General features: G+C 39.9%; 1 long non-coding RNA gene across 1 annotated transcript; it reads right to left on the reverse strand.

Moving 5' to 3' along the window:
* Window positions 1-1,153: 1,153 nt before the first annotated feature.
* On the reverse strand, window positions 1,154-4,948 carry LOC307015071. Its single transcript, XR_013801413.1, has 4 exons — window positions 4,372-4,948; window positions 3,910-4,001; window positions 3,369-3,564; window positions 1,154-3,199 (listed from the first exon to the last, which is right to left on the reverse strand). It is a non-coding gene; the product is annotated as an uncharacterized lncRNA (long non-coding RNA).
* Between the last annotated feature and the right edge of the window lie 3,619 nt (window positions 4,949-8,567).

Consider the following 8,567-nt stretch of genomic DNA (forward strand, 5'->3'; position numbering starts at 1 on the left):
TGCCTTTTTATATTCTAATAAATTATGTAATGAATATGTCTTTCTTAGCTTTCCAAACAGCCTGATTTTGTTTCGGATTGCATCATTACAGTCTTTGTTCCACCACGGTACCATCTTAACACATTTACCAAGTTTCCCAGTTTTATTCCCAATAGTTTGATTAGCGCTTTTAATTATATTTGAAGTAAATTGCTCATTTATTTCATCAATACTTTCTGCCATATCAATCTGATCCAACTCATTATCGCACAATTTAGCAAACATCTCCCAATTTGCTTTAGAAAAAGTCCATCTCATGATACCGTCTAGCTCAACCACATGATTTATATCAAACTTGATTATAATCGGAAGATGATCACTCCCAATACTGTTATTTGTCAATACTTCCCAACTGCTACCAGAAGCTAATTCACTTGTTACAAGAGTTAGGTCGATCGCAGACTCTGTTCCATCTCTAAAATTGATCCTTGTACCTTGCCCATTATTTAAACAAACTAATTCCTTTGCCTCCATTAAATCCTCCACCACCTGTCCGTTGTAATCTGTTGATCTCCCTCCCCACATTGTATTATGTGCATTGAAATCACCACACCATATTATTTCATTTCCTTGGCAGAGACTGTCTAATTCCTCTATTCTGAGTTTATTACATGGATTATAAAAATTCAGGACACTAATTTTCCTTTTATTAATCCAAACTTCTACACCCACTATTTCTAAATCATGACTGTTCTTAAATGTTAGCTTACTATAAGACATGACTTCTCTGATAAAGATTGCACATCCCCCTCCCTGGCCATCATTTCTATCTTGTCTTATAGCAGTATATCCCCCAATGATGAAGTCCAAATGAGTCTTCAGCCATGTTTCTTGAATAAAAATAACATCTGGTTTTTCTTTTAACTGATATATATAGGTCTTGAATTCTTGTCCATTTGCAATAAGGCTTCTAGCATTCCATTGCAGAATGAGAAAAACCATTCATCTACTCAATCTGTGAATCATCATTATTGGTGGCTAGCATATCATGTATCATTTCAATGGTTATATCCTTTATCCCCAAAAATTCACCTGCTGCCTCCACTGTTGTTTTCAGTCTTGACCTCTTTTTTGTCTGTTGTAACGCAACATTCACCACTTTTCCAATAAAGGCCACAAACTTGTACTTATTAACAATCAATGCATCCTCTCCTATCACACACTTATGTGAACACTTTGTGGGGCTTTCCTTTGCCTGTGGGAGTTTGGGAAAATCTTTTGAAGAGAACATACTTGATGCTACTTGGGATTTCCTAGCTATGTTTAGTGAAACCTTTTCTGTTGCTTCAGCATATGAGACTTTATTTTGCACTTTGTATCTCTGCACCTCCTTGGCCTTTTTCTGCACTTCACAGCCCTGATACGCAGCACTATGTTCCCCACCACAGTTACAACATTTCACCTTAGCACCTGCAGTACAACTACCATATTCATGTTCCCCCGCACATGTTGGACACCTGGGCTTAGTTGCTTTGCACTTGTCTGCCACATGCCCAAACCTTTGGCACTTAAAGCACCGCAGAGGTTTAGGGATGAATTATCTTACTGGAAAGCTCATGCAACCGATCATTATCTTCTGTTGCATTGTTTCTTCAAACTGAAGAAGAACAGACAAACTATCCACTATCTTACCTTGATACCTAGTAGGAAGACGCTTTACTACAGTCACTTTCCCCCCTTTAATTTCCTTCTTGAGTTCTTCTATGCCTATTTCTATGGGAACTCCACTGATAACTCCAAGTATTTTCCGATTTGCTCCAGGAACATGGCATTTAATTCGAACTTCCTTCAGGGTCTTCATTTTCAGTAACTTTTCCTGTTGTCTTGCATTAATCAACTCAACCAACATCTGTCCTTTGCTCAGAAATCTTGCTTGTTTTATCGATCCAATTTCTTTGTGAATTGCTTTAGTCAGGGCCACTGGATGTAGCTTAGCTGCGGATTGCTCACCAAACTCCACAATCACTTTCCACTCTTCATTCTCAATCCTTTTCTTTACTTTCTTCAATTCATTCTGTGAATCAGATTCACTAAGACTGTCACTTGACATGTCTATCTTCTTTCTTGAAGTCTTTTTCCTTACTTCATTCCATCCTCCTTCAGATGCACTTCCCATATCCTCCTCTCCAGGACTCAAAGAAGCCATTCCACCAGCTGCTCTCAATCTCGCACTCACTTCAACGTTCACTCCTATCTCCGTCTACTCAGTCTCAGCACGTGTGTCCGCTGCTCCAATACTCCTCAGTCAGCCCAACCCTGGACTTCCTCCAGCCTTCCCCTCTACTCAGCTCTATCCTGCTTCAGGTCCACCCAGGGACGCCAAATTGAAAGCAATTCTAGAACCCTGAAGGCAAGAGAGACTGAAAAGAGTCAAGGGAAGCTTATAAAAGTTAACAGCATTTAATTACACAAAATATGCGGTGGTGTACAAAATGAATTGTGCGAGTGGAGGCGCTCTCCACATCCGACCGGTCAGTTCAGGTCAGGGGGTCGAAGAGATCAATTCTTGGCTTGCTCTTCCTGTTGTCATCTGAGGTCTTCTCCTATTGGCCGGCGTTGTCGGGGGGCGGGTCCTATGCAATTCCTGCCTTTTTCTGTAGCTAAATTGCATCATTCTGGCATCTGTGGTTATTTAAACATTCCCTGCTACACATTATTCAGCGTCAATAAATGAGTGCTAATCCCAGTGTGCTCAGTGTACAACATCACATGTCATTTCACCTTGGTTCAAGGTTTGAAATCGTATGATTCCGCCAGATGCTAAATGCTAACCGGAAGTGACGAATTTTCAGAATAAAAGTGTTAAGCTAATAGTGAGAACTTCCGGTTTTTCAGAATAAAACTGATTTAAATCAAATAGTGTATTTAATTCAAATTACGCCATATCAACATTGATTTTAATTTCTAACAGTTGACATGTGGAGATTATCCGGCTGAACAAAATGTGATCCCTCTCTTAAATGTGTGTCAACCACAGACCTTATTTCGAGCTATTTTCCAAAATCCTATGGAGAATTTGCATTGGTTTTTCAAGAAGGAACCGGAAGAAGTTTACTTCCGGGTTTTACGACGCGTCACTGCAGTTCTCTATACTCACAACATTAGGCTGAGGTTCATCTTCCGCTCTTCTTGAAGTGGTTGTGCTTCTTGTTGCTTCCGGCTAAAATAAACATAATTAAAGACATTTTGAGTGTTTAAAATGTGCTGTAATACACAACAAATTATTTATTCCTAAACTTGCAGAAAGAAAAACTAAAGTGTGACATTTAATCACATATTTATATATCAATCTTATACACCTTGAATTCTTGTTGGCCAATGATACACACCACTCATTGAAGATGAGCTGGGAAGTTGAATATTGTTGGCACAACACCATCTTTAAGCCGGACAGTCTGCCCCGTCCTGTCAAACTCCTCACAACTGAAGTGATCACTGCAGAGCAGTGTCCTGCCACAGGAAACAAAACCGTCCCTTCTTCGGGCAACTTCCCACTGCCGCCTCCTCTCTCCGGTTTTGGGAAACCTTAAAAACATGAGAAAGGTAGCCAGATATATAAATTACTGTCAACATTGTCCTCCCTTCTTTCCTTTAACATTAAGGGTAAGGACAAAAATACACAACAAAATTATCATATGAATAAGACAACCACACTAAGAGTTATAAAAAAGGTGTCCAAAAGAAACATTAAATAATTGTATAAAGAAATGGTAGCAACATATTCTAAAGAGGCTGGGTCAACATCAATCTTGCAATACTATTATCTCACATAGCCCCACTGATCCTGTGTAGCAGGACTTGTAATGTACATACATCCACTAAGTAATTAACGATTATCCTAATTATAGTCATAATATTGTCATATCTTACACATGAAAGGTGATTCCACGGGTTCTTGTTTGCAGACTGCGGCGATTAGAGCATCCGTAGGCTGCACAAAACTCCGGCATAGTCAGGTACTTCTGTAAACACAAAGCCAGCAATTTCCTGTATCATAATGTATCTAAAATGTAAGATGTTTTTAACAAGCCAAACCACTTGGAAGAAATCATGTGTAACTTCAGTTAAGTTGAAAAGAAAGAGCAGTTTTGCCTCTCCCACTGGTGTAAAGTTGCTGGGTCAACTTTGTAAATACTATGTCTCACTCACAGCCTCTTGTTATAGCCAGCTAATAAATACAACCACGGCACATACACAAAGAAAAGCTGCAATTTCAACATGTCCAATCATCCTTTATCATAGCCATGCTAATAATGTTTATAATAAACCAAACCGTTTGTAAATCAGTCAATATTTCAGCGATTTAAGAGTATTTTTGTGCAGATCACTCACCTTACAACAGCTACCAGAGCGCGTACCAGAGTAGCTGTTGACTGTAGCAAGATGGCGGCCGGTGAGCTACGCTGGAAAATCTCCCATGAGCCATCTAGTGTTTATATATATGGGTGTCAGTAGGTTATGGCTCGAAAGGATCCGTCTTGTTTAAAACTCTCGTGAGAGTTTGGCTGAATGTCACGTGGCTGAATGTTTACGTTTGGCAGGCAGCCTTTCAGTTACGATCGTTAACATCAGTGGGCCACAGCAAATGATGGTGAGAAGCTAAACTATCTATTAATTATGTCAATGACAGGGAGTGTGATTGTTGAAATAGGGTGTTAGCGGTCTTGCTGGTGTTCAAAGAAGAATGACAACACTGTAGATCACCAACACTATGGTTTATTTTTTATTCACAGGCAAGTCAACGTTGTCGCAGTAAAAGTCCCAAGATAGCTCCTGGTGCAATAAAATGTTCCTTGGCAGTGTTTTACTATTATGTCTGATGTTTCTCTATTAATACTGCTGCTGCATTAATGTGTATGTTGCATCATGTTACTGCTGTAGATGTGTATCCGAGCCGCTCCGGTTACAACGAGAGTTACAACGAGAACGTGACGTCATATTTACACTAGACGGATCCTTTCTAGCCATAACCGTTTGTACCATATGTGCTCGGGATCCGTTACGCTTACCAATGACGTCACGCATTGGCTGTACGGCAACACAAGAGGTAATAATAACAATTCTAAATAAAACAGGAAGTTAACCTAAATTACATTTAAGACACTGCAACGAAAGTAACAAAAACAATGTAATATCCTTTTCCGTTTCACAGAACACAAATTGGGTTATTTACATAATTATGTTTACACTGTTGAATAGGGGACATAATTCACTGGGTTGGGTTATATAGTGTGTGTTGCACCCATATTTGCCAACCTTGAGACCTCAGAAATCGGGAGCATTTAAAAATGCAAAATGGGGGGGGGGGGGGGCAGGGCCGTGGGAAGTAGGGGTGCTGAGGGTGCTGCTGCACCCCCTGGTGGAGGACAGGGGATCTGCACTTCCACAAGATTAAATACAGATATAATAAATTTAAAAAAATGAATTTTCAGCCTTGACGTAACAACATTCATAATTAAGTAAAGATAACACCCTTTTCACCCCGGTTACATTTTCCATTTGCCCCGTACGATGGGCGCTTTAAGTGATGAAAGTGGGGGATGTTGGCTTATCAGGCGCCCGCAGCTCACAGCCAGCGTGAGAGAGAGATAGATAGAGAGAGGGGGTGCACCTGTACCGGCGGGGAATGTTGTTAGCTTCTGCTGCGCTAACGGATATAAGAAGCTCTTTCTACAATAATGTGGAGGGAGAGTTCTGTCCTGTCAGACTGAGAGGCTCAGTGAGGTAAAGGACTCTGAGTGTTTAGATAGTTCACTTTAGTCTAAGTCATCTCAGTGGGTCTCAAACGTTTTGATCACAATTTATGTAAAAACATATCTCCAATGCACACCTTTATAATTATTAGGATAAATAAAAACAGGTTTGAAATCATTCCAATGTATACTATAAGACAGTAAACCAAAAATATCGTTTAAAACTGGAGAGATTTAAAAATATGCATAAATAAATAAATGTTAACTGATGAGATATAAATGAACCACAAAAATAAAACAAGTTAGCCTACATTTATTTGTTATTGGCTATTGTAGGTTATCGGTTATGTTCACATACTTATTTGATTATTAAAATGCAAACCGATCTTTTTCATATGGGTGTTTAGAGTTGTATCCCCTAGATCAGTCTCTAGTAATTGGGCGCTCAAAGTGCACCAGATGGAAGCATTTGACTTTAAAATGTTAAAAACAATCTTCCCGGGGGGGCACCCCCGGACCCCCCTAGAGGATGTGAAGTCCACCCCCCAGTTAAAACATGTTCAATGTGCATGCAATACTAAATAGTATACATTTGAAGCCTTTTTATATAAGCTGTCCACCATGTCAATATGTTTCTCTGTTTGTAGTGTCTTTTGTAGAGGTTTTTCATTGCCAGCTAAAATCTTGCCAATAGGGCAGCAAATTGGTCAAAACCGGCCCTGGTGTCAACCCCACAGCACCCCCCATTTGAAACATGTTCCCACGGCTATGGGGGGGGGGGGGGCTAGTGCCTTGCGGCCTGTAGCACCATCCTTGATGGAGCATATGTGTGGGCTGGACCTGTACCACGAAAGGAGTGAGCAGAGAGTAGAGTAGTTGTCGATTCTTGTTCTGTTTCCTGTGACTATCTGCTTCACCCTCTCAGACTTTGAGTTGCGCGCGCTACTAAATAAAGAGACGTGTTACCATGGAAACCAAACAATGGTGTAGCTGTATTAAAGTCCGAGTGGAAACAGTGCTGAGTAAATCTGATTTTGTCAGAAATCGGGAGAAATGCGGGAGAAATATGACCCCGGGAGGAAACCGGGAGAGGGCAATGAAATCGGGAGTCTCCCGCGAAAATCGGGAGGGTTGACAAGTATGGTTGCACCACGGACGAGTTAGTGAGTGCACCTGTGTTGCGTTGTCATTCTAGCTTGTGTAGCGTGTATACAAGTTCATCCTGCTGACTCCCATTCATCGGCTCTACAACACTGTCGATTGTTCTTTTTTAACATTCAAACATAAAAAATAACAATCGACATTAATCTGAATGAGGGAGGTGATTTATTATCATTACAACGTAATTTCCCAATCATTTAAATAAGAATATGGTGAAATACATTCTTACAATAAGCGAGAAATTGATTTAACTCCTGTTTGACAATAAATGTGAATTTATTTCCTTTTATTTAGAAATCAAATTTGATCATACACCAATAGGGCGGGTCATACTCAGGTGCTAACATGAATCTGAAGGAAATCCTAACAAAAAAAAATGATATGGGGAATTCAAATATGAGTTTATTTAACTCGTCTCTAACCTACATCGTTTTGTATTTCTAAATTGGCCATTTTACCCTTTCGAGGGAAATAATTTATATTGACAAAGCCAAATCCTTTTAAAATATTTATTAAAAGGTGAACTGCATATTATTATCATAATATTATTATTATTATTGTTAACTGCATAACTGGACAAGATTACAAAGAGTAATCTTCTGACTTCTTGAACTTTGCCAGGTTGCACAAGTCCTGCTTTGACTCATTCTTGGACATCAGTCTCCTGCTAGTCTCCTGAGCTCTGATCCCTCCATCCCTCTTTTCCTGTGAGAAGTACTTAGCAGAAGCCTCGGTCACCATTTTAACAACCTCGATTTCTCTTATTCTTCTCCTTCTCTCTCTCTACCTACACTCATTCGTCTTTGGTCAGACCCCCGGTATACGCTAGTCAGCGCCCTATAGTTACACCAATCAGCGTGCGATTACCGTACTGCCAATCACAACGCGTGACGTCATTGGTAAGCGACGGACCCCGAGCAGATCTGGTAGCCCGAGCACATATGGTACTGACACCGGTGTCGCTACACGATGTGTTTTAATATGTTTTTCACAAACATTTTCACACGCTAGGAGTATAGGAATACTTCAATTCGGTTCGTCATGATCTGTAGATGTGATTTGCCCCAGAGCACCCCTGGGTAAATTACCGTACAGCCAATCACAATGCGTACAATGCGTGACGGCCCCCGAACACATCGTGTACCCCGAACACATCGTGTACCGACACCGGTCCACTGCTCATATGTGCATTACACTCATAATAATTATGTATTATTACAACATAGATCAGGAATTACATTTCTAAATTTAAACTAGTACTTTTTTTCAAATCCTCAATAAAATACATCTACTTTAAAAAAAAAAAAAATGTAGATACTGTATCAGCTTTCCATTGTTTTATTCACGTGACATCGGTTAATTATTTTTGAAACATTTCTCAGGTTATTATGTTTCTAGAATAGTTTACTCAAATTACAATTGTGAATGAATAAAGTATGTTCTTGTTGGAGGACATTCCTAGGACGACATAAATTATGTAAGTGTATTGCATCATTTTCATAGTATTTTGTAGCATTCCTTTATTTATTAGGGCAATTGACAGTCACACACACACACACACACACACACACACACACACACACACACACACACACACACACACACACACACACACACACACACACACACACACACACACACACACACACACACACACACACACACACACACACC

This window comes from Notothenia rossii (assembly GCF_949606895.1).
Source record: "Notothenia rossii genome assembly, chromosome: 8".
NCBI lineage: Eukaryota > Metazoa > Chordata > Actinopteri > Perciformes > Nototheniidae > Notothenia > Notothenia rossii.